Here is a 23,771-nt window from a genome sequence, read left to right as displayed (position 1 = left end):
AACGCAAAGTAGATTCCGTTATACAAATGGATAACCATCTGAGAAATGCTACCTTCTGAAGATATGTATCTGCGAGAGCTTAAGTACAGAAAATAATACCGGAAATTCGAGTCGAAAGAAACCACTCACGTCGTCGAAATTGTTTTCACTTTATTTCGACTGTGACAGATAATAAATTTTCGTTGGAAACGGAAGTCGTGCGAACGTAGCGGCGACGTTCTATAAAAAGGTAAGAGCATCCTTGGGCTTCAGAAAGCAGGAGATATAAGAAAAAAATAGAAAAAAATAGAGTAGATGCACCCCTTAATGGACTCCATTCCATAACAGCGTGTCCCACCGCACAGCGACTACAAGACAGGTCGAGTAGATCAGCTGAGCGCGTAGTAAAAGAAGTCAAGTGTCGTACATAAGCGTGATAAAGAAGCGCCAGAAACGCGCCGCGCATGAGGTTCGTTCCATCGAGAGGCCAGAAACCGTGCCACGAAGCCTCTTGATTAGACCTACATGCGCGGAACGAAGGAGAAAAAGAGGAGAAGAAGCAGCAGGAGGAGGAGGAGGAGGAGGAGAAGGAGGAGGAGGAGGAGGAGGAGGAGGAGGAGGAGGTGAAGTATGACGAAGAGAAAATCAGCGTTACCGGATATATTCGCTTAGCTTTTCCCTCTTGGCAAGTCGAGTCGAGTTGCTGCTGCAGGGGTACTTAAAAAAAATGTAGACCACACCCAGCGACCCTTTTCCGGGCTGCGTGAAGAGCTGTAGATGCACGCACACGTTGCTCTGTGTAGCTAGGTGCTTCGCATTTCGTCGTACTCCCTTACTAATTTTTGTGTGAAGGGGGCGAACGACAGAAGTGACGTCGAAGGAGAAATACAGCGATAGAGAGTATGTTGATCTCCGTTGGTTGCCCGTAGCCGTATACTATGTTTCCTCTTCTCCTTCTTCCTTCTTCACTTACATACATATATGTACATATAGATTGACGATATACCGCATGGAGGGGATTATTCTTAGGATAGAGTTTTGCGCGAATGTGCGAAAGTGCGAAAAGGGACGAGACGTGAAGGGTCGTTAAAACGGGGGGTGAGTGTGCGAAAACAAGAGAAATGTCTGTGAACGCGCAGGGAAGGTAAGGAGAGAATAAGAGGATATGTCGTTGCAGAGGGTGAGAAATCGGAGCAAAGGGTAAGACGGAGAGAGATGGAAATGGAAAGATCGAAAGAGAATGAGACAGAGAGAGTATGCAAAAGAGAGAGAGAAAGAGAGAGAGAGAGTGTGAGAGAGAGAGAGAGAGAGAGAGAGAGTGTGAGTGTAGTGTGTGTGTGTGTGTGGTGTGTGTAGATGTGATGTAGGATGAGAGAGAGAGAGAGAGAGAGAGAGAGAGAGAGAGAGAGAGAGAGAGAGAAGAGCGAAGGGAAGGAGCGCTACTGCATGAAGGAAAAGGGGTTGACAAAGAGGAAATCGGGCTAGAGGTTGCATACAAAGATGCATACGCGATGCGCACGAGCACTCGCCAGGGCGGTGCACCCTGACGGGTGCATTGATCCCTCGTAGGCTGTGCGTAGGGGTGTCTTAGCTGCTACCCCGATTTTTTTCTCACATCCCTCGCGCTGCGCCTCGCCCTCCATTCCTTTGCGTTTCGTGCGCTCCTCCAGTTCTTCGCCCTGCCCTATGTACTTACGCGTTACGCGTCACGTGTACTTACATGCGTACGTGTAAGACAGATAGGTGCATGCCCTTCGCTTTAGCGAGTGATACAGGGGTTGGAAAAAAATGTAGGATTTCCCTCGCGCGACGACGATGACGAACGGTGACGTCGCGTTGGCTTCTGTTCAGCTCGCGTTTCAAACGATAACGCGCCGTTACCCTTCAAAAAAAAAAAGTTTGCGAATGGAAGAGTTACGAGGATGAGAAAAAGGTAATTTACAAACGTGGAAAGTACGCACACGTGGTACGTGGTACAAGAGTGAAACTCGTTAAAATAAATATGTGGTTTAGATGCATTGCGTGCAGGACGTATAATACGTATAAAAAGTTCGAAAAAAACACGTACGCGTGATCCCACGTTAATCACCCTGTTCAGCAGTTATTTTAAACATTGCATCGATAATTATATATATTCAAGAGCGATTTTTTAACACGTGTCGATAGCGAAAGGTGATCGTATAATCATATATCTTATATAACGATGTCTGGTTAGAAACTGCACGAATATCTCATTCGATATCATAAACATGTAGACACATATTTTATGCATGGTGTCAGCAGTTAATAATGATAAAGCATCAAATGTAACTATACGATATTGAATCCGAAAATTCTCATTTATGACAAGAAAAAAAAATGAAAATGGTTCTTGCAGAAATACATTATGATTTATTGGCGCTACACATCACTCGGTTGTATAGCTCGTAACTTTGCCATCTCGCGGTAAATCCGTGACAGTGATAAACTGATCAGCAATTGACGTGCGCAACCACAATCGCGTATATTCGCGCATTCGAGAGCTCTAAAATCTTCCGCCATTATAGAAAATGTATGACCGTGGGGTGGCGTGTGATAAGCCAGTTTCTCGCAGCTACGTATCAATTTGTAATATCGAGTTACTAGCATCGCGGTGGCGCGTCAAAAGCAATCCTTCACATCTCGCGTGCATTTTTCCGTCGGCACACGCGCCTATTTCTTGTCGCGTAAATCACACACCTTCACCCCCTTTCTCGAGACAGAGAGAGGTAGAGGAAAAAAGAGAGAAAGAAAGATAGATCGGATCGATTGGCGACCCGCATAGGGAAAAGCGCGCAAAAACTGCGCGTCCGCGCGTTAAATCTCGACACGCCTCCACAATGAGGTTTCATGCCACGGGTTTCTCCTCGACATGCCTTCGAAAGCATGTAGCATGTCGTAGAAATTCACGCGCGCGAGAGATCAGCCCGTACCGGTCCGTGCATCATCACGCGGCTGTCTTGCGACGAGACAACGGGAGCAACGCGCTCGTACCCCGAAGATAAGGAAATGAAGAGCTGATAATTAGAGCGTGGCGCACCACGCCCTCTCTTGAACCGTCCAGGGATAAGCGTGATCTCGCTATAATACTCTCGTGCGCGCGCCTGTGTGTTTGTGATTGCGTACGTAATGCATACATGTGTGCACGTGTACGTCAACGTAACGTGCTGTTGCACAAAGTATGGCAGCCATGTGGCTCGGCCAACCCCGGTGGTCCACTGCATTTAGAACAGCACGAGTGGACCCGCTTGTGGACCAGCCGTACAAAGCGTATATGCGATAACGAGCCTGGGAATTGTACACGACGGATAGAGACCTCTCTGGCTTCCGGCTTTCTACGAGGATGCTCGATATACTTTGGCCGCTGAACTTTTAGCATGCTCCGACAATGGTTCGCGTTAATATTTAGCTGTCTGGTCTGAATTTGTACGTTCTTTAATCTAACCTGCGCTGTGAAATTTTTCGTATCGATCATTCCGAGACATTCTTCTTTATCAACGAATTTGTTCTAAAACCTGAAGAATAAATGAAAGTCCGAGAGTATAACGTAACCCAGATTAAAAAAAAGAGATTTTTGGAAAAGAGCGAAATACATATTTAAAAAATTTTGTAACTGCAAATGTTTAAATTAGTTCGTTCATTGCAATGCTACATATTGCATAGATGGATGGTAGAAATTATGCAACGGACACAAAAGTAGCTTGAATTTGAGAACAGCTAACTGAACTTTATTTCAACTCAATTAGAATTGTAGCTTTTATGATTCTTAGTATTTTACATAATTAATATGTGTTATTTAATAAACGAGTGAAAGTTAAATGTCGAATTCATCATTATTTGAAAAAGAAAGGGAGAAAAAAGTAATGATGGCTTAATGTTAGCTTTAGTTGGTTTCTAATTCAGCTTAATTTGTATTAACCAAAGATTTATTGAAATTTTTTATTATTTATTATTATTATTAATATATATAAATTGGATCACTTTTTACTTTTATAAACCACAATGCGATACTATCCAAAGAAGTCGATTTTATAATGTACACAGAAATAGGAAAGAGAAATGGTTATTTTTGCACTCTGCCTGGAATTTCTCCTATCTATAATCATATTAATTACACATTAATTGAATATCTCTTAATAGGAACAATCATATTAAACTAAGTGACGGTAATAATTGGCAGGTCGCTAAAGAAAGCACGAAAATTCGTTCATGATTTTCCTCATTCCGCCTCATTTCACCGATTATTATAATCTATATTGTCGTGTATAATTCATAACGTTACAAAACGTTTATAAGGCACGTAAACAACTTATAGGTATAATTTAAAACTTCTCCGAGATGAGCAGAGCATACGTGAATTACTGTATAATACATGTGATTTTTATCATTACGGTAAATGTATCTTCAGTCGTGTAGCATATGTAACTTATAAATTACATGAGTAGTTAAAAAGATGAAACGGGACGACGCGGAGAGTAAAGATTAAATTATATCACTTGATAATTCCGCCGTTATTATATAAGCTGGTGCTTCAACATCAGTTTAATGGATTATTCCGATACTATTTTACGACAATTTAGATACGATCACGTTAATTCTATACAATTATACTACGAAGCAGGGTATCTATTTCATTTCTCTCGTAGACAGACACGTTTTCGCGGATCGACGTGAAATCAGGTGCGCCAAATAAACGGACACGAGAATTCACTTTCCGATTCGCGCTTGCCTCACCGCCACTCGGTCCGGCGCATATTAATTAGATGTGGCGTCGGCGAAGTTCCGAGGGTTCCGAGTCATCGCGCGGCCGTATAATCTCGCCTCGTTGCGAGCGCATACACGCACTATTATGGCGTTCGCAATAACGCGTGACATGATTTCTGCATTTCTGCAGCGAGCGCGCGCGGCTGTAACGCGCGTCAGAAACGTCGCTCGCAACTCGCGGCGGACGCGCGAGCGTGGATCTCGAAATGCAGGTAGAAAAAGGAAGGAGAGTAATTATATCACCTCGCTTATTTAGTTTCTCTCTCTCTCTCTCTCTCTCTCTCTTTCTCTCTTTCTCTCTCTCTCTCTCTCTCTCTCTCTCTCTTTCTCTCTTTCTCTCTCATATATACACACACATAGCATCACTGCCACTTTAATTAATATCAATTGAATTTGAACGCTTAAACCGGCCGCTCGCTGCAATGTCGTGGCTGCTCGTGTTCTCGCATGCACGCGTAATTACGCGCCGTGCCGCTCGCTCGCTCGCGCGTGTATATGTATATGCATACGCGTGCGCGTGCATCACAGGGCGCCGGAGATTCCTTTCAATCTTAGGCGCTTAAGCGCGCGCTCGTGCGTAATCACGCGCAATTTCGTTCGATTGAAACTCGCCAGCACCGAGTCCGGTGCGTACATCGGGAACGCGAGACTCGAGGGGCCTCGGCATCACTATCAAAGGGCCCCGCCGCTTCCACGAAGTCGCGTCCGAGAGACGAGGGGGGGCCCCCGCGTGTCCGAACGTTGTATTTTTTTCCGTCAGCGAGGAATCCACACCGCGCCGGGTGCGCTCTCGGCTCGCCATTCTACCGCATCTCATTCTCTCGCTACGGTGTCTTAAGCGGCGATCGTAAACAGAAATCAGATATCGAGTTTGTCGATGAAAAGATAAAACACATACTCACGAATTTGAACGATTAAAAAATATGATAAAAGGCCTGGGATTAAAGTAGCTATCCGATAACATATATGATGTGCCAAAATGAACATTTAATAGTAGCTTAATACATAATTACAAAAAAAATATTTTGGTGTGTAGATAATGAGGCAAGCGTTTTTAGTTTCTTTTTTTATGTAGAGAATTTGTAATGCATAAGTCTCTTAATCACACATATATACATATTCCAAATAGTAATCATAGTATTATATACCGTCTTTAGCGAAATGGTACAAACTATTTGCGTGCCCATGTGCTCCCTTTGTCGATGCATTCGCTGCTATTTGCATTCATTTATGTATATGGCTGTACGCAAAACTGCATTGTAAAAATGTTACGTGCAGTGACCAAGAGAATACTGCAATATCGCGGGTGAATAAGGCGAAATACACGGTACAGGAAAAGTGTATTACGATAAAATCCTGTGCGTTGTACTGAAAATGGCATGATACACGTTAATATCGGTTATCGCATTGCATATAACTTGCTACAAAACTGCAAAACTGCAAACGTGTTTTTTTTTTACTCAAATCTATTAGTTTATTGGATTTTTTATTGGAAATATATAGTTAAGTTTTATTATGACATGTGTGGAATAATAGTCTGTATCATTGTAATAATTTGTGACGAGTGACCGATATTCTATATATTATTACGTAACATAATTAATATAGAAAGAAATGCGTCACTATATATAAAACTATATAACCATGTCTCTTGTCACTAATATCTTCAAATAGCACATGTGGAAAGCAATGTTTCTCTCGCAAAATAATCTAGTACCTTCGTGGGACTCAAAGGTCATGATGTGATACACTCGTCCCGAAAACGCCGCGTAATTTCCGCAACGCTACCGCGCCGCGTCGGTCAGTTTGTCATAACCGCGCATAGATACGATACACTTATTAAATAGACATTCAGATATAGACGGAGAGTAAAAAATATAGAGACAGAGGGAGAAAAGGAAGATCATGGCTTAGGCCAGAGATATAATATACGACGAGGGGCGAGAGACAGACGACAGACGAATGACAAGAACGGATCGCTCTGCCAATCAGATAACGACTACGTCGACGACGGTTTAATCCAAACATTAGGCGCTACAAATCGTTAATTGTCACGCGAGGAATGCCATGCCGGGACGCGCGGACGCGTTCCGTAATTAGGCGGCATCGGGGCGATATCGATCGCGCCGCAACGGTTTCCACGTCGTGCACCGTCGTCGAGCGCTGCCGCTCGGTGCAGCTTGAAAGAAGCGGCCCGAGAGTCACGACGTGTCGGTGAGAATGATCTACGAGCGTACGATCGATCGAATCTGATGCCGCGGAAGAGCTTCTAGAATTTTTCAACTCGGCTTCATTTATAATGAACGTAAACCCCGTTGCTTCCTCTCGGCGTGCTCGTAGTTATAACAAATAATTTACGGTCATCGATAGATAAAAAGAGAATCAAGGATTGATTACACACTGAGAATTTATTGTTAGAGTGTTAGACAATACTATCGCACGAATTGCCGTGTTGAAAAGCACAACGATATAATCAAGTTAGTAGAAATTGGTTAATCTTAGATTGTTGACTGAATAATTATTTTGCTGTGACTGAATAATAACTATATGTTGATCTTAACATATTCATTATTAATAAACACATCAACATATCGACATATCAACATATTTATTATTGATAAAGATTTTCCATCAAGAACCATTAAGCGCAATCACGGGTAAATTGTTTTCGAGTTGCTATTGATATCATGCGTTCTTGTTTTTGATTTATCGGGCCATGCTGCGCACAAAGTGATGCAGAATTGAAACCGATTCTTGCGGAAGTAAAAATTAAAAATCATTAATTTTCGTAATGGACGCGAAAAAGTAACTTCCACGTCTCTCATCGCTCTGGTACTCTCGAGAGTTGGCGCGTTTTCCACCGTCTCCTTATTCACTTGCGTGGTTGGATAATACGGAGAAGTGCGCACGGTACAGGAATAAAAATTCAAAGAGCGAAACTCAGCAGAAAAGGGAATGCGTGCAAGGGGGACTGGGGTAGGGAAATGGCGAAGAAAATGATGAATATGGCATCGCATGGAAAAACGATGCACTAAGTGATGCTATTTCGTCGTCGATAAATATGCGCGTTAAATCATACATTTTTAAAAAGAATCAGAAACATACAAATATATAAATATATACATATCTAGTAAAGTTCATATATTAATAATTAATAGACACAATACATGTGTCGTGTAATATTAATTAATATTGCTTCGAATAAAAACGACAACGTATAGCGTATGTGAATGGCTCGACTGGCACGCAAGTGCATGCGGCGCAGGAATACAAATTCAGAGAGCAGAAGACGAGAGAAAGGGGGAAAAGCATTGCACACGGCCGACATTAACCAGGATGGAGAAGATTTGCCGCGAGAGGGTCGATGTTGGTAGTCTCGTAAGGGCAGGAGACGGAATATCGAGTGAGAGGCGAGTGAGAAAAAAAGGGGCGATGTAGAATCCGCGCCACAATGAACCGAGTAATCCTGTCGCGTCGTTAACTAACGTGCGCCTGCTAATAAGTCATTAGGGGTTGGGCGTGCGTATGCATTTGCATGTATAGGTGTGTGTAGTTGTCGCGACGAAGCCGACTAGTTACGATTTCGCACGCAACGTAACGCAATGCGGCCCGGTCTCGCTCCGCATGCGTGCGTGCGTGCGTGCGTGCATGTGTCCGCTCGTAGTATCCCTCGCGGAAGGGCTGCGCATCTTGTTAGCAACACCCCTGGTGTTGGACAAGGGCCTCTTTTACCCTTCGCTCTTCCACGTCGCTTTCTTCCATGCCTGATGCCTTCTGATTCATCACCGCGTATGACTATATGTATTAGATGCGTGTATGTCGCCCACGCGCTTTCAGCTCACAGACCACAATAGCGACTGATGCACGAACGAGGCTCAAAATGCGCTCGTGCACATTTGCGCTTTCCGAACCCCGCAAGAAATGACGATGGAACGCGACTTTTACCATATCGTACCGCGCATGTGTGACACGCTCGCGGCCCGCCTTGTTAAATACCACGATGCCAGAACGAGTGGCATCGTGCCGAGTCACCGTATTTCTAGTACGGTAGGTTAGTTAAGCTCTCTTTCAACCGCCGACATTGAATTTACCCTGTGCGCATGATGAACACAAATAATTTGCGTTTAAGCTGCGCAAGATCATTCGTAGTCATGTGTGAATTCCGAGTCGCAGGTCTTCCATCATGCTTTAAACGCAACTTTGTATAACGCGATGCGAATCCCTGACTGCGTAACGAGTTTAAGCATTTTACGGTTAAAAGTTTAATTACAATCTGATTTTGGTATTCTTTCTGGTATGGCGACAATGATTTATGTATACTGGTATTTATAATCATAGTTCTCTATTCATTGTATTTCGCGGTAGCTATTTTTGTTCCCCATTCTTTTCATCTTCGAGGATGAGTATTAGATAGTAATAGCATTAAGTGTCACAACACGGAAAATTGTCAATCCGTAATGAAGTATATTAAGCATTCGCAATAATGCTGCCTTCAATCTTGAATTCTCTTGAGAGATATTACGTTCAACTCTACGTAGCATACGGATGAAATTTATCTAACACTCTTACGGTTATTTATATTTAAGACTTGTCAGGATTGAGATGATTAATGACGCCATCGTATATAATTTCGTTGCCTCCTAACGCCTAGTTCTCGGCATAATGAAGGCCTTAGTCGGACGCTACAATTCATTATCAAAATTATAGTCTTACAGGCGTTATACTTTCCGCACAAAGTATATACACGAAATAAAACAAGCCGCACGGCATATATTAGCTCTGACTCTCGCTTTAACGCCAGAACGTCACTTTTTGCTGTGTTTAAGTTTTACTTACAAACGCTTTACCATCGCGCAAGTAGCTTGCTCAATGGCGGTATAAATTCCGGCGATCTCAACGATGATTTATTATCCTAGAAACTTGCCCGGGAAGACACGAGCAGAGAAGCGATTCTTTGTCAGTCACGATAGTTATTTGATAAATATAATTTGCTTTTCTTTCGTGAATTTCTCTTTACAAAAAAGAAGAAGTATATTTTCTTCTATTTTCTTGAAGGCAAGTCTCCAAACATCTAACAAAAATAATTGCCATATCGCGCGTTATATATATTATATGTATAATTATTAAATAGATAAAAAAAGAAATAATAATCTTTATAATTTCTAAAGTATAAAGATTTTAATATTATAATGTACTTTTACAATTTCACAAAATGAAGAAATAGGCGTTTTGTATCAAAGGATGATGTGAAATCGAATGTGAAATTTCCATCTTCGTATTAGAACGAATCGTCTCAAGATCAAGTCTTAATATTCTATAGTATAATAACAACAATAACGCCATCTATCCCATGATGTATTAACAAAGGCTATCAAAAGAAGGCAAGATCAAGGTTGAGTAAGGTCCGACGTGGCTTCGTCGCACCGCGTCGTGTAGCTTGTTCTTGTAACGGTAAGAGCCGAAGGCGCGGACGAGGGGCGGAAGATGAAGTCGCGGAGGTGGCGGGAGGAGCTGGTTGCCTTTGACTCGAAGTGGACCTGCTTGGCTAGTGCAGGTATTTACTAGATGCCTGTATGCACATACGTATACTCTCCTCCCTCCAACAACGGGGGCCGCTGTGCCTTTGCTTTACGCTGCCGGAGCCTATCCTATCCGCCACGAAGAGCGGCCGCATAGTTCGAAATTTCTTTCACCTCGGGCTTGACGAGACGTCGGTTGCCGTTGCGGGGTTTGTAGAGACTGTCGTCTCATAGACGAGGAGATAAGCGCAAGGCGCGCATTGCACCGGGCTGAGTGTACCTCATGTCGTCGCCTTCGACGGAGAAAAAAACATGGCGCATTAATCATCCGGCGGAAAACTAATGCGTATTAGCGTGAATTGAATTTACATATCAATAATGCGGCAGCACGTGCGCAAATGCGGAGAATCGGTACACAGAGAATCGCAGGATTTACGATTAATATTGACAAATGGGTTGCTCAAAACGAGCTAAAGAAAACGCACTTGGATTTATCGGTCATTATTCACGCAGATTATTGCGGTGTGTACGCTTTAAGTCGCTGCCACCGTTCAAAGGGGTTGCGGAAACTCGCGGCCGGTGGCCGTCGCAGAGCGTACGGTACACAAGTAGAATGCCCAGGCCTTTAAGGAGGCTCTTACCCGGCTGCTCTAATCAATGTAGCAACCGAAAAATTATCATTAATAATTGGTTATAAAATTATCGGAAAATTAAATAAAAAAATAAATAATGATTTTTACATAGTGTAAGAGTAAGTTATATGTTCTATTAGTGTAAATATTAAAATTTATACAATAAGTCAGTTGACTACGTCAGTGCTAAAGAGCAGAACATGCGCGTGTCACAACGTCGTCTGTAGCAGTCTGCAGCTAAGTGAGGTGTAGCCGTGTAGCGTTGTAGCGAATGACGCGATGAAGAGATGGAGCCAAAAGAAAGATATAACGTGAGAATGCTGAGAGGGAAAATGAAAGGAAAATTCGCGAAAATAAAGGTTGTCAATGCGCGAGAGAATAATTATGCCGCTACCATACAGCGCAGAGAAAAGACATGTGCAAGTGAGGTTAGAAACTTCGCGCGATTTTGACACTCGGAAGATCATTTGCCTAACCTGTCGTACGTCATATTAAAACTACAATATCTTTTATAACTCATCGTCAACACCAAGTTTTCTTCTTATCATTAGAAAGATTATTATTTTAACTACAATTCCTTAGTTTTTTGTTTACCTGGCTCGCAAACTTGCTAAGAAAATACATCGTTTCCGGTAAAAATTTTAGTGTTTACCATATGCCCTGTGTTAAAAATGCGAATTTCAATACTGATATTTTTACAGTTTTTATCGTCAACCTATGCTCAAGTTTTGGGCATCGGTCCGTTGTGGTTCACTTTACAACATATATTAATTTCATAAAGATCTGTCATATTATGATCGAGGTAAGAGCCTCCTTAACATTGAAATCTCCTCATGCTGCGACGAGAGTGGCACCGTCACTGCGTTCGCGCCGTGCGATTAGAAATCATTCCTAGGGATTTATTGGTCATTGTTCACGACGGGAGCTGTAAATTGTTCCGCATAAGGTTCTTAAAATTTCCCCGCGATGCTGCAATTTGAGATAGTATCACCCTTCCGCAGCGACATTAAACAAATCGCTATTGAATATTTGGATTAGCTAACTCGGACCTTTCATGAAACAATTACCGATCATTGTCATTGTACTCTTATTGACCGTTTATCACTCTGTTGCATTTTTACCGCGATTATAAGATATATGCGCAGTCAAATAAATAATAATGTGAACTTTTGTATTGAAATATTATATGCAATCCTTGTTATTTGCCTGAAGTAGACGAAAGTAAAAATGTTCGATTTTATAGCAATAATTTATGGTTCGAACATTAAATAATTATGTATATATGTCGTAAAATATTTACACATTATAATCAGCCATGCTAACAGTACAGAAGGTATATATAAAAATTTTACATCACGCGCATCGCATCAGGATTTATAAACGCTCGTCGGCATTCGTAAGAAAGTCGTAAATCCTCATCCAGGCCCGCGCGTTTCCACGGCAGTGAATTTAAAAAATGCGTCGGTTCGCAAATGCAACCCGCGGCGGCGGCTAAGGTTACCGCAAGTGACCTTATCGGATCGATCGAACTTAGCGACTTAGATCAACGAGGCATAAAATAAATTCGCTGTAGATATACACACCGTCAACGCGGTTCCCGCGATGACTATATCTCTTCGACGAATAATTACTCGCGTCACCGCTGACGATCGGCAAGGCGCACGATGCCGAGTGAAGTATAATTCGCGTCCGCGTCAGAATCGCGATGTTCCATATACGTCGCATCGTTACTTGGCAAAGTAGTAGTAAATCACTCGGCTATTGCGGTATCCACCCACGATGAGAGTGCGATGCACGCGCGTAGTAACGCGATCGTATCATTTGCTATCGAATTTCGCCATCAGAACGGAATACGCTGATTACTGATAAATGATTACTGATAGATTCGCATGTCAAAAATGCATCATATACTCGATTGAACGTAATTATTGACGTATCTGCGGCTGATGGCGCAAATTCCAATGCCTGCAGTAACGTGAAGAGGCGTCGATAGTGCGAATCGTTGCATCGGCATCACTATATATCGTGCGAAATGTGTATCGAGATAACGGGAGAATCTCACAGAAGACTCGGGCGATTGATGCGATTGAGAACCAGTGAATGAGAGTGCTTATACGTAGATACTTTGTAATTTTAAGTATATGAACAGTACTTGTCTGAACAGTAAAACTGAATTGAGTGCCGAACGTCTGCAGTCGCGTTATACTTCCACAGAGAATATTAACCGTAATAAATTAAATGTTATAATAAATTAAATGTTAATTAAGGTTTCTGAAGATATCTAAGATTTTTAATGTTTTATTACTTGAACTAGTTTTATTACTATAACTAGTTCCTTTTTTCTCTCTTTTGCTCACTAGCGAGTCCACAATTATTGCCCGCGTCAGCATTCTTCCCTGGATATATCGTCATAAAAGCACAAACATCGAATGCGGTGGAATGTTTGTATTTCTATAGGGCAGGAATTGTTCGGCGACACGATCCGCGTAACAGTTATCGTCGTAAGAAATTACACGTCGTCGGACTTGTCGTTCTAGTCTTTCATAGCCATCGATACGCGATGTCATTCCTTTGTTGTTTGAAACGCGAGGAGGGAATGGAGGAACTCATCGATCGGATCGACTGATCGGACGGATCGTGTCGTTAAACTGTAAACTTATAACTGGAATCGCATCTTCCTGTACCCATTCATCGGCAGTTATACGCTCGAGTTATTGCTCGTTCGTGCGCGTAAAGTGAAAGTATGCTCATTTCTCGTATGTCATGCTTAGAATCTGCGGGAGATAGATACAAGTTGTTCTCCATAAGTTGCGCACTTTCTCTGAATCACAGATACCTTAGAACGAAAAGGACAATTAATTTTTTAAAACCGAGAAACCAATATACTTCTTCATTAAAATATGATTAAAAGATTCTAAAGAATTGAACTCCAGAAGAATGAGATCACATTTCATTGATTTATTGTAGAGAAAACTTATTCTGGCAGAGTTTTAATTTGTAGTTATTAAGACGTTTAACTTTAATAAACAAAAATTATAAAAACACGATATTTAATTAGAATTTTAGAAAAATTAGAAAAAATTTCCGAGTTCTCAATTTACAGAAGAATTTATAATCGAGAGAAAATTCGAGACTTGTATATGACACAATTATGTGTAAATATATATTTATCTCAAAAGAGAGAACTCAGATCGAAATTAATGTGTGTGTGGCGTGTGAGAGAAAAAGGAAATATAATTCTGAACATATGAGGAACTGTGAATCACGCCAGGTTAGATTTCAGTTATGGCGAAATGTAACGATGGCGATTATTTAATCAATATCCGTAAATTAGTTTTATAGTCTAAAGCGACGAGGTGAATTAACGAACGTCGTGCCTTCGCAGCTCTCTCGCGGGACGTAGTCATTTACAAATGGCCGACGCATTAATTACCCCCGACCTCTGCTTGTTAAATTGTTTATTTATTAAGCCGTTTATTCCGCGTCATCGCGGTCGATTAAACGCGCTCTCGTGGGAGTTTCACGGGTGAAAACCGTGTCGCTGGTATAACAGGCTATTCCAATCACGCGTTACGTTTGAAAAAGATAAGTGCAAGATCAATTGATGGATCTGGGATATTCAATCAACACACCGAGACCCGCCAGTAATTTACAGTTATTATTTTCTGACTTAACGTCGTATAATTATTTCGGAAGCATTAATCCCTGCTTAATAAACAATTGATGTACTTCATAATGTACTTTATAAAGTAACGTATGTACAAATTGTCTGCTTATCTATCTATTATCTATGAACTTGTTTTAACCCCATGGCATCAACTAAAGCATGTACTCGATTAATATCTTTGCCCGAAATGCTGTTGATAAGATAAGGCGTGGCCGAGGAAGCGGAATTCTGATATCTCCGCATGCATTAACTTCGACTCGGGAGAGATGATATATAAATCTCATTAAATGCCTTTTACACGCGATTTACCATAACGACGAAATTGTTGATTATTTCTAAATGTTTACGAGATCTACTACAAGATCCTACTTCTATTTTACACTACCGTCCAAATTGTCGTGCAAATATATTTACACTGTGAGAAAAAATGTTTCTAGTTTTACATTTGACATTAATGCTCATGCTCTTTTACATCTCGTAGTTACTGATTCAGCCTTTATAGTTATGCTGCTATATAGGATATATATCCGCAAGCACTTAAGACTTAATTGCACCCACGAAATTATTTATGAGATCGACCTCGTTGCATCAAGGTAGCGCCAGTACGGTTAATACGCGTAGTACAATTTTGTTACAAACAGCCCTCCGCGGAAATAGCTCATGAATAAATTATACCGAGAGTGGCAATGTCATATTACCATTAATTACGTATCGCTAAACAAGTGTTTAATTCGACGTAATTGACAGCGAGGTGACAGCGAGGATATAGTAATGATGCTATACAAACGTAAATATAATCGCGCAAGCTACAATTGAGGAAAAAGTTTGCCCGTTTCGAATGCCTTCTACGTAAATTTTCAAGCCGGATTACCACGACGTTAGTTTTAATTACATCGTTAAACGAAACTCAATTAACAACTAATCTAACGCGCCGTTCCGGACCGATATTACGGCGAAAATAATATTTATCTCCCCACGACGATACCGCTTGGGATAATTATAATAATGCGCCGCCTATCCCATTAGCCTACCTCATTCGTTACTTCATCATGCTTATCCGCGAGATGATTAATTTCGCGTCGTGAGCGTCGCACCGCCGCGCCGCGCCGGGCCGAACACGTGTCGGTATCGACAGTTCGAATGAACAACGTACCGAGGTGATTGCGGAAGCGCGGCATAATCCCAAACACGTGCACGTACGAACCTTGACCCTGACCGGAAGGGATGATGCACGAATGCACGAGACACGTCTGCCCCGGTCTGTCCCTCTCCGCCGCCGACTCGCTCCCAGAATACGTGGGGTTGCGAGATAACCGGAAGGCTCGGGGCCAGATGAATGGCCATGAGCGTGGCTGGTGTAACCGAATAATATCACTCATCGCTGGCGATTAGCATAATTCAATGATTCGCGGAGGGCGATACCGACCGCCCGTGTTTATCCCCGACGGGATCGCTTTAGATCGCTCGCCGGCACGCCGCGCTTTGCATGCGAACGAGAATCTGTTGTTTGACTGAAATTGCGAATGCGTATTGTTCCGTATACAATTTTGTCTATGGAAATTCTGTGCTCAGGAAATTAATGCGTTTCGCGTATATATATTTTTAGGAACAGGTGCGTGACTCAATCGTGGCGTCGAATATAATATCTATAAATAATATATGAATTACCAAATAATTAAATGCTCATACTTGTTTCGTTAATATTTATATCAATCTTCTATCGATATATAAAATTTAAAGAGAATCTAAAAGTGATAGTGCAAATTGAAGTAAGATGTAAAAACAATACCATAATTAAATATAAAATTAAATTTATGAGAAAGACTCGTCTTTCATAAAGAAACGCTTAAAATTGCTTGATATTTCTGTATTTTCCATTCCATGCTACGTTTTCCATTTCCATTGTGAACTTTATTAAATAAATAATAAGTCTATCAATAATAATTATACTAGCATTCGAGCAGGACAGGTAGTTACGAGCATGGGATATAGCCAGCTCATCAAATAATATCACTCGCCTACCGCGATTAGCATAATCCAATGACGCGCAGAACGACCAACATATTTATCGTCGGTGATGTCGTTTTCACTTTGAACGAGCCACAGCATTGGCCAAATATACGAAGTTTCGGGACATTAGGCGCATTATTACGCGACGGTGCCAGCCACCAAAAGCGGAATAGATAATATATCGTCGCTCGCGGGGCCTTGGGCCCCTTAATGTACCGTGCGGCATAATGTATGTGGAATGGTGCTCCCAGACATCGGGGGCGGGCGAACGGACGGAGTCTACCAACGGGTTATTTATTGATTTATGTGAATAATCAGGTTTGAAAGCGCCTTGTCGAGCGTTAAGGTTCTTTTCCGGCCGGTAGTCGTGCACCCCTTTTTTACCCCCTCGTACCTTTTTCTCGCGCCGTTCTCTCCCTTCCCTTGAGCGCGAATAAATTATACTTTAGTGCCTATTTCGTGGTGCGCAAGATTCAGCAAGAGCATAAAGGAAAGGAAAAAAAGTAGAGAAAGGGGGAAGGAGAGAGAGAGAGAGAGAGAGAGAGAGAGAGAGAGAGAGAGAGAGAGAGAGAGAGAGAGAGAGAGAGAGAGAGAAAGAGAGGAAGTCGAAAAGCACGAAGAAAGGAAGATCGAGACGGCGCGCGGCGGAGAAGAGGCACGAATCAAAGAGCATCTCCGATTTTGACTTGAAATTATTACACTCGTCCGCGGGGAACACCGTGTTTTTTGGACACGTATAGGTACACCTCTACTTGTCCCTCTTCTCCCTTTTTTCTCTTACCGTCTTATCTTCTCGTTGCTTTTTTCTCCCCGCGTCATCTTGGTCCGCTCGCGTTCCGCGCGCATACGAATTGTGGTTAGCGGTTTGTCTCGCTTCACGGTCTCTCCGAAACGAGGAAGGTAAGTAGAAACTGCTTATAACGACTCGAAAGTAATTGGTCGCCCCGCGGCGAGAGGCGGACCAGGACCCACGTAGAATTTCGGGAGAAAGGAAATGAACGTCGATTGCGTTAAACGCGTAAAGTTTACGAGGATCGCGAGGAGGATCGTGGAATTTCTTTAATGTCCCGATAAATGATGCCTCCCGCGTGAAAGCATGGATTCAATATAGACTGTTTTTTTTTCTAGCGCAGAACATAAGCATTTAGTTTTTAAATATTTATCTGTAGTATGAAAAAATCGGCCGATTTTCATATGTTGCTTAATACAGCAAATTTTAATTACCGTTTGCAAATTATTTCATTCTTTCTTTATAAAAACTTTAAATCATACATAAATCATTATGTTAGGCGACGTTAACGAATCTAGAAAGTAAAATATACGATATGCGACAACGGACATATTCGTCAAAATTAATTTGGAAAACAAGGACCAGAGTATTTGACGGAATATGAATTTATGTATTTCGTAGCGATAACGGTCCCGACATGTGGCTTTGATTTTGTTGTGTCGGCGCTACCATTTACGCACTAACGCTCGAGCAGGCAAGACGTCGCACGATCCAAGTCTGTCATCGTTACTCCTTTAAACGCAATTATTCTTTGTGATTAATCAGTGTTTATTAGCTTACCCGCGATCAATTAACTTCGCAATTAACGAGTTGAAAGCATATCGATGCGACAGCAGCTTTCCATATGGGATTTACTCATATAAAGCGGGAATCAAAATGATGGGGTTCGAAAACTGTAAACTGTTGTTTCAACTTGCGATATTCCCTGGCCATGGGTTACCGCTCAACGATGCTTCGAATCGAATAAATGTTGTGTCTTCAAATCTTCGCCGCTTTAAAAGTGATTTGTCCATTACCATTTCGGGATTAAACGTGCAATGCAACGCACAAATCGTCGAATCAAATGTTTCAGGCAATATGATGTCGTTATATGTATATCATTTCATTAAACAATATCTCGTGTTTCACTGAATTGTGCGTTGCGTATGGTTAATGTCAGGAGCGCCGTACAAAGTGCGACACGATTATCGTATTCTTATGATTAGCGCATCATAATTAAGCGTTTTTGTAAAGTGTTGTGTTATATATGTCTAATGTGTCATATGTGTGTAACAGAGAAATCTAAAAGGCGGAGGCTTGGGCATCGAGGCATCGAGGCATCGAAGCATCGAGACATCGACGATATATCGGGCGAAGCAACCACAGCCGGTGAGTGATTTATCATTTATATGTTATTTATACAATTTATTATTTACTCCCGTTTGTTTGACTCAAAGGAACGATATATTTTCAACTTGACTGGATGGTGCAGTCAAAATAAAATCTGAATCATGACCGTAAAATCATGATCGAAATTTCACATCGATCCTCATTTAAATAGAAGATATTGCGGTTCTGCAATACATATTTAACCAAGAGATTTCACGTGCACGTAAAATAAAAATAAAAATCTGCGGAATTAATGAAGGTTCTTCGCGCGCCTCTCTTCTCTCTTTCTCCACTCTCAAACTCTGCGCGTTGAAGAGAAAAACGTAATTCGCGGGATTTGCGCGGTGCGCGGAGTTTGCGGATCCACCGGACAACGCGACGGGGCACGCGGTGTGCAAAGAGAATCGGAGGAAGCCAAAGTTAATGAAATGCAAACGAGCGTAGGAAGTGGCGGGTTTGCGTAGAGCGCGGTTGGCCGTTAACAAGCGCAAAACAAACGCGTGAACAAATAAACGCGAGGATATCGCGAGAGTAAAATAGTTCGATGGCTCCCTTCCTTGTCACACGCGTCTTCTTCAACGCATTACACGATCTGCGACGAGGAGGACGGAAGAGCGTGGGTGGTGAGGCGAAATAATCCGGGAGGATGGTGACCGGCGTAGCGACCAAAAGGGAAAATTAATAGATGGATATTTATTAAATTGAACCACCGCGCGCGTCCCGGTACAGCCGGAAGCGAATCGGTATTTGTTCATTGTCTCGCCCATTTAATTGCAAACATCAATACGTTTTATTTGCCGTTTCACCATCCTCCGCGAGTGCACCCGCCCCTCCGCGCCATACCCCGTGGAAATGCGGAATATCTGTAATTTTTTTCCTCTTATATGCATGTTACGCTCGACCGTGCGATTGAAACGTGCCGTTCGGAAATTTAACGCGCTTATTTGACCCGATCAAACATTTGTCCACTCGTTTGGAATTACCGTTGAAAAGGGGCTGATTTTTTGGTTTTAAAGGCAAACGTTAAAATAATAAATCAAAATTGGCCGGATAATTAATTTTCTCCCTTTATTGCGCTTTCTCCTGGTCTCATTTTTAAAAATAATCTATACATATATTTCTCTACAATAGAAAAAAGTCAAATTTTAAAAATATTTTATATAAATTTTTTATATTAATCATAGATTTGTTTTCCCATCGAACGCGCGTTTTACTATATTCACGATCGGATTCACACGAAAGTTTCTCTTGATATTTGAAGACTCACGTCCTTCGATTGTACGCCAACGCAACGCTTTGTAGGCGGATATTTTTATGTGGAATATCGATTTGCCGGTCGATCTATCCAATTTTCTTGCACAACCGACGTGTAATTTTCGCGGTAATTTCTTACAATTACGCATGGCACCTTTCACTCCCGTTCCCCGTCTTCGTCCGGTTAATATCTTCGATTTACGTGTAATCATCTTCTTAATTTATGAATGTGGGAGCAGTCAGATTGCGAATCATTATCAAAACTCTCTTATGAGAGATCTCAGGAATATAATAGCAAGCAGATTATATTTACAACGAGATTTACAAACTGTTTTTCGCAGAAATTCAATACTGAGCTCATAATCATATAAATTTACGTTCGATAATCGGAAAAAAATAAAACAATATAATTATTATTAATTAAGAGATTTGAGCAATTGCTCAAGCGGGCAATTAATCAATCGTCATTCCATACGTTCTTTTTAAGCAACTTTTAGTTGCGAAGTGGCAATTCATTATATTCATGATTATTTACATAATTTGCCTTATGCCGTTAATTGAATTTCACTATCAATTTTGTATAATTTACAATGCATTCTTAATGTGAATAGCGATATGCGACGAAGTCCTAACTTCAGGATCCCTCTGTTGCCATCACTCTCGTCATCGAATACTGCGAATTCCACTGAAATATCATATTGAGCTTTATTGAGGGGTTAATATGAAATTGCATGTGTGTGCTTAACGCATCAGAAGATCCCATCTGAGTCCCTTTCAGTTAGATTTCGTAAATCCATCGAATACCAGTAGCGATCAGCGGCGCGAGGGATAACATAAAAAATACTGAGAAGATCGGAGGGATGGGAGACGCGAGGGGTATAAGATATTCGGAGTTACCGTGGAAGGACTCGGGCGATGACGTTGCCGGCTCCTATTTTACGTCATTTTCATAAATTAAGCCTTATATCAGGGGGCCCAGACGCGAGACCACGCGGCCGTAACTTCGGGCATTACAATAATAAAGAGCCGGGTTAGGCCCGGCCGAGAACGCGCGTCACAGACGAGGAGGGGTTGCCGTAAGTTCGGGACATTTCCATAATCCGGTCGCGATGGTACCACCCGATGCTCAATGAAAAGCTCGACTTTACGCGACACGCTGGACCCCGCATTCGTGCAACCCTAAGCGTTGGAAGGTTTGCGAAGCGCGTGCCTTCTCTCGGCTTCTAACGATTTGTCCCAAACTCGAAATTTATGCCGTTCGAAAACGTCGTTGAACTTTACCAAAGTGATATGTCGACTTGCACAAGCGAGTGTACCTTTGTGATAACAGGTTGTGGGCAGCATTTGAGAAAAAGACTTTGATTATTTATAATTTGAATAAACTACTGTCGAGATAAACAACATAAATAAATTTCCGTTTACGCTATATAATTGAAATTAATAGTTCGTAAAAATAATTCTAAATTCTCTAAGAAAGTTTTCAGTATTTTCCACATCGAACAAATTAGCTCTGATTGTAAGTCTTTTTATTATCTCTAACTGTAAAATTTTTATATCGAAATATTCGTGAGTCTTGGCAGATATCTTAGAATTTTTTTAAGATCCAAATTTTAAGGGCTACGATTTTTTAGTGGAATTTGATTACCGTCCTCCCATCTTTAAATGGCATCTTTTTTCGTTATTTAATCTTGACGCTCTGACCGGTTGGGTATGCTTAATCCTTCTCTTTACGCGCGATACATTATTGAGGCGGCGCCCACGGAATTTTTTATCGTAAAGCTTCGTTCGAGCTACGATCGGGCCGCACAACCGTCACGAGAAAGAGAAAGAGAAAGAGAAAGCCACTTTGAGATATTCGATTCGTAATCCTGCAGCAGAAGTAACTTACTACCGCGACAGCACACAATAGGCGTTACTATGACATTACGTCTCTTAGTAAGCGAAATAAACGGCGCGCGACTGCAAGTACAGTTAAATCAATTAAGGACTCTCAACTCTGTGAAAGCAGCTATTACTGAACAGCTATGTATGCAACGTCATGTAGAAACACGTTGCTGAGAAACGAAGTTACGCACGATACTGAAATGAGTGTTTAACTAAATATCTGGATCAAATGTGTCGTTTAACAAATTCCTTTCTTCACAAGCTTGTGTTTTGTAATCTAAATCGTCGACACAGATCTTATAAAATATACTTGAAAAATGATTTCGAAAATCAAGATTCGTGTTTTCATTATTTTCTAAACTACTTAAAATTTAAAAATTATTTAAACTGGAAGAAATATAGAAAAAAAGTATTATTCTATATTAATTTAGTATACTTTATTAAAAAATATATCCCCAAAGTTAGATATGTTATTCAAATCTATTCATTTCAGGACATTTTATTCGCATATTGTCACATCTAAACTTTTATACACGGAGTAAAAAATTAACTGCGCAAATATCTCTTTCCGCGCGGCAATTTTATTAAACGCAATTCCGCCCATATTCCGATCACGTCACATGAATCACCGACGGTCGCATCGTTTTGCATTTCGAGAAGGTCATAATTACATTCCGCCCGCATAGCTGTCGTCCGTGTTTCAGAAAGATCGGTAACCGGCTGACGAACGATCGCAGACGGTTCATAAATAAATTCGATTGCCTTGACGATCGTCTCGAGACCGTCCGATCGTCTCTTTTCGCCATGACGAGTCATGCGGCGAGTATGTTTGCGCACACGTCTAAGTCTTGCCGTGTGCGGCCTTCGATGCAACTTCGTCGCGCATCCTTTAACCATGCCAGAACGCGATGCGACGCGACGCGAATACCGATTTCAGCGGCGAAGGCCGACGCCGAGAGGTCCTCTCTCTCAGAGAACCTCCTCGAAGCTCCTCGTATTAGCAGTAACTCAGAATTATTAGCCTACCGCGACTCTTTACGTCGCGCGGATGCGCGTGTACACGCGCTGCATTATGCGCCGCGATCGACGCGACGGTCCGGAACTGCAGCATCCGAGGAGGACGGCTCAAAACGAGGAGGACTGCCGGGTTTATATACGTGACGGCATCTGACTCGGCATTCGGTGCACACACGGTCCCACTGCCCCTCACGATCCCTCGCCTTTCTTTATATACGTATGTACCGGCACTCGTGAATTTTGTGTAAGCATTTTTGAAGTGACTTCCAACGCCACATTCTGGCAAGCATCCTCGGCTTGCTGGCTAAGCCGAGGGAAGACGGCGTGTGTCTGTAACGTCCAATATTTCCCTTCGCGTGATTTCAAGCAGAAATGGCTGCGGTGTTCGCGCGAATTTTTTACGTTGCCCTGAGGATGTGAATATTTCTATGCGGCTTTAGAATGCGCAATTTAATTCTAAATATTTTCTTCAATAAAATCTTTTTGTTAGGTTCTCCGAAATTTCTTGTATAAAATTGCATAATCGAGATATGCTTATAAATTATCACGACACTAAAGAAACTGATATGGTTTCAAAGAAATTCAATTAAGCGACTTTGAAAGTGTACATCTTCCTCTCTGCACCTGCTTAAGAAAGTATTTCGAACCTGTCACTTGACTGTTATAATCGAAATTTATCAGAGATATATATATATATATATATATATATAGGCATAGTTGAGGATGATATACATATATATGTATGTGACACGTACATGAGGATGATATATATGTACATTATATCGAGTCAACAAGCGGCAGTGATGAAAAGGTAACGGAAGAAGAAGATTCGATCGTGACGTTTGTACGTCTTAACCATATCGATCGAT

The 23,771-nt window shown here is 41.6% G+C and overlaps 1 long non-coding RNA gene across 1 annotated transcript in view; it reads left to right on the top strand.

The window, feature by feature from the left end:
- Nucleotides 1–23,771, top strand: part of LOC143906257 (uncharacterized) — a 185,240-nt gene that overhangs the window by 22,358 nt on the left and 139,111 nt on the right. The window contains exon 2 of the long non-coding RNA XR_013259469.1: nucleotides 18,655–18,747. This is a non-coding gene — a long non-coding RNA (uncharacterized LOC143906257). The remainder of the gene's footprint in view (nucleotides 1–18,654; nucleotides 18,748–23,771) is intronic.

This window comes from Temnothorax americanus, unplaced genomic scaffold, assembly GCF_048541705.1.
Source record: "Temnothorax americanus isolate GAGA-0224 unplaced genomic scaffold, ASM4854170v1 Scaffold7, whole genome shotgun sequence".
NCBI classification, from domain to species: domain Eukaryota; kingdom Metazoa; phylum Arthropoda; class Insecta; order Hymenoptera; family Formicidae; genus Temnothorax; species Temnothorax americanus.
The sequence above is the reverse complement of the archived record's forward strand: the minus strand, read 5'-3'. Positions and strand labels throughout refer to the sequence as shown.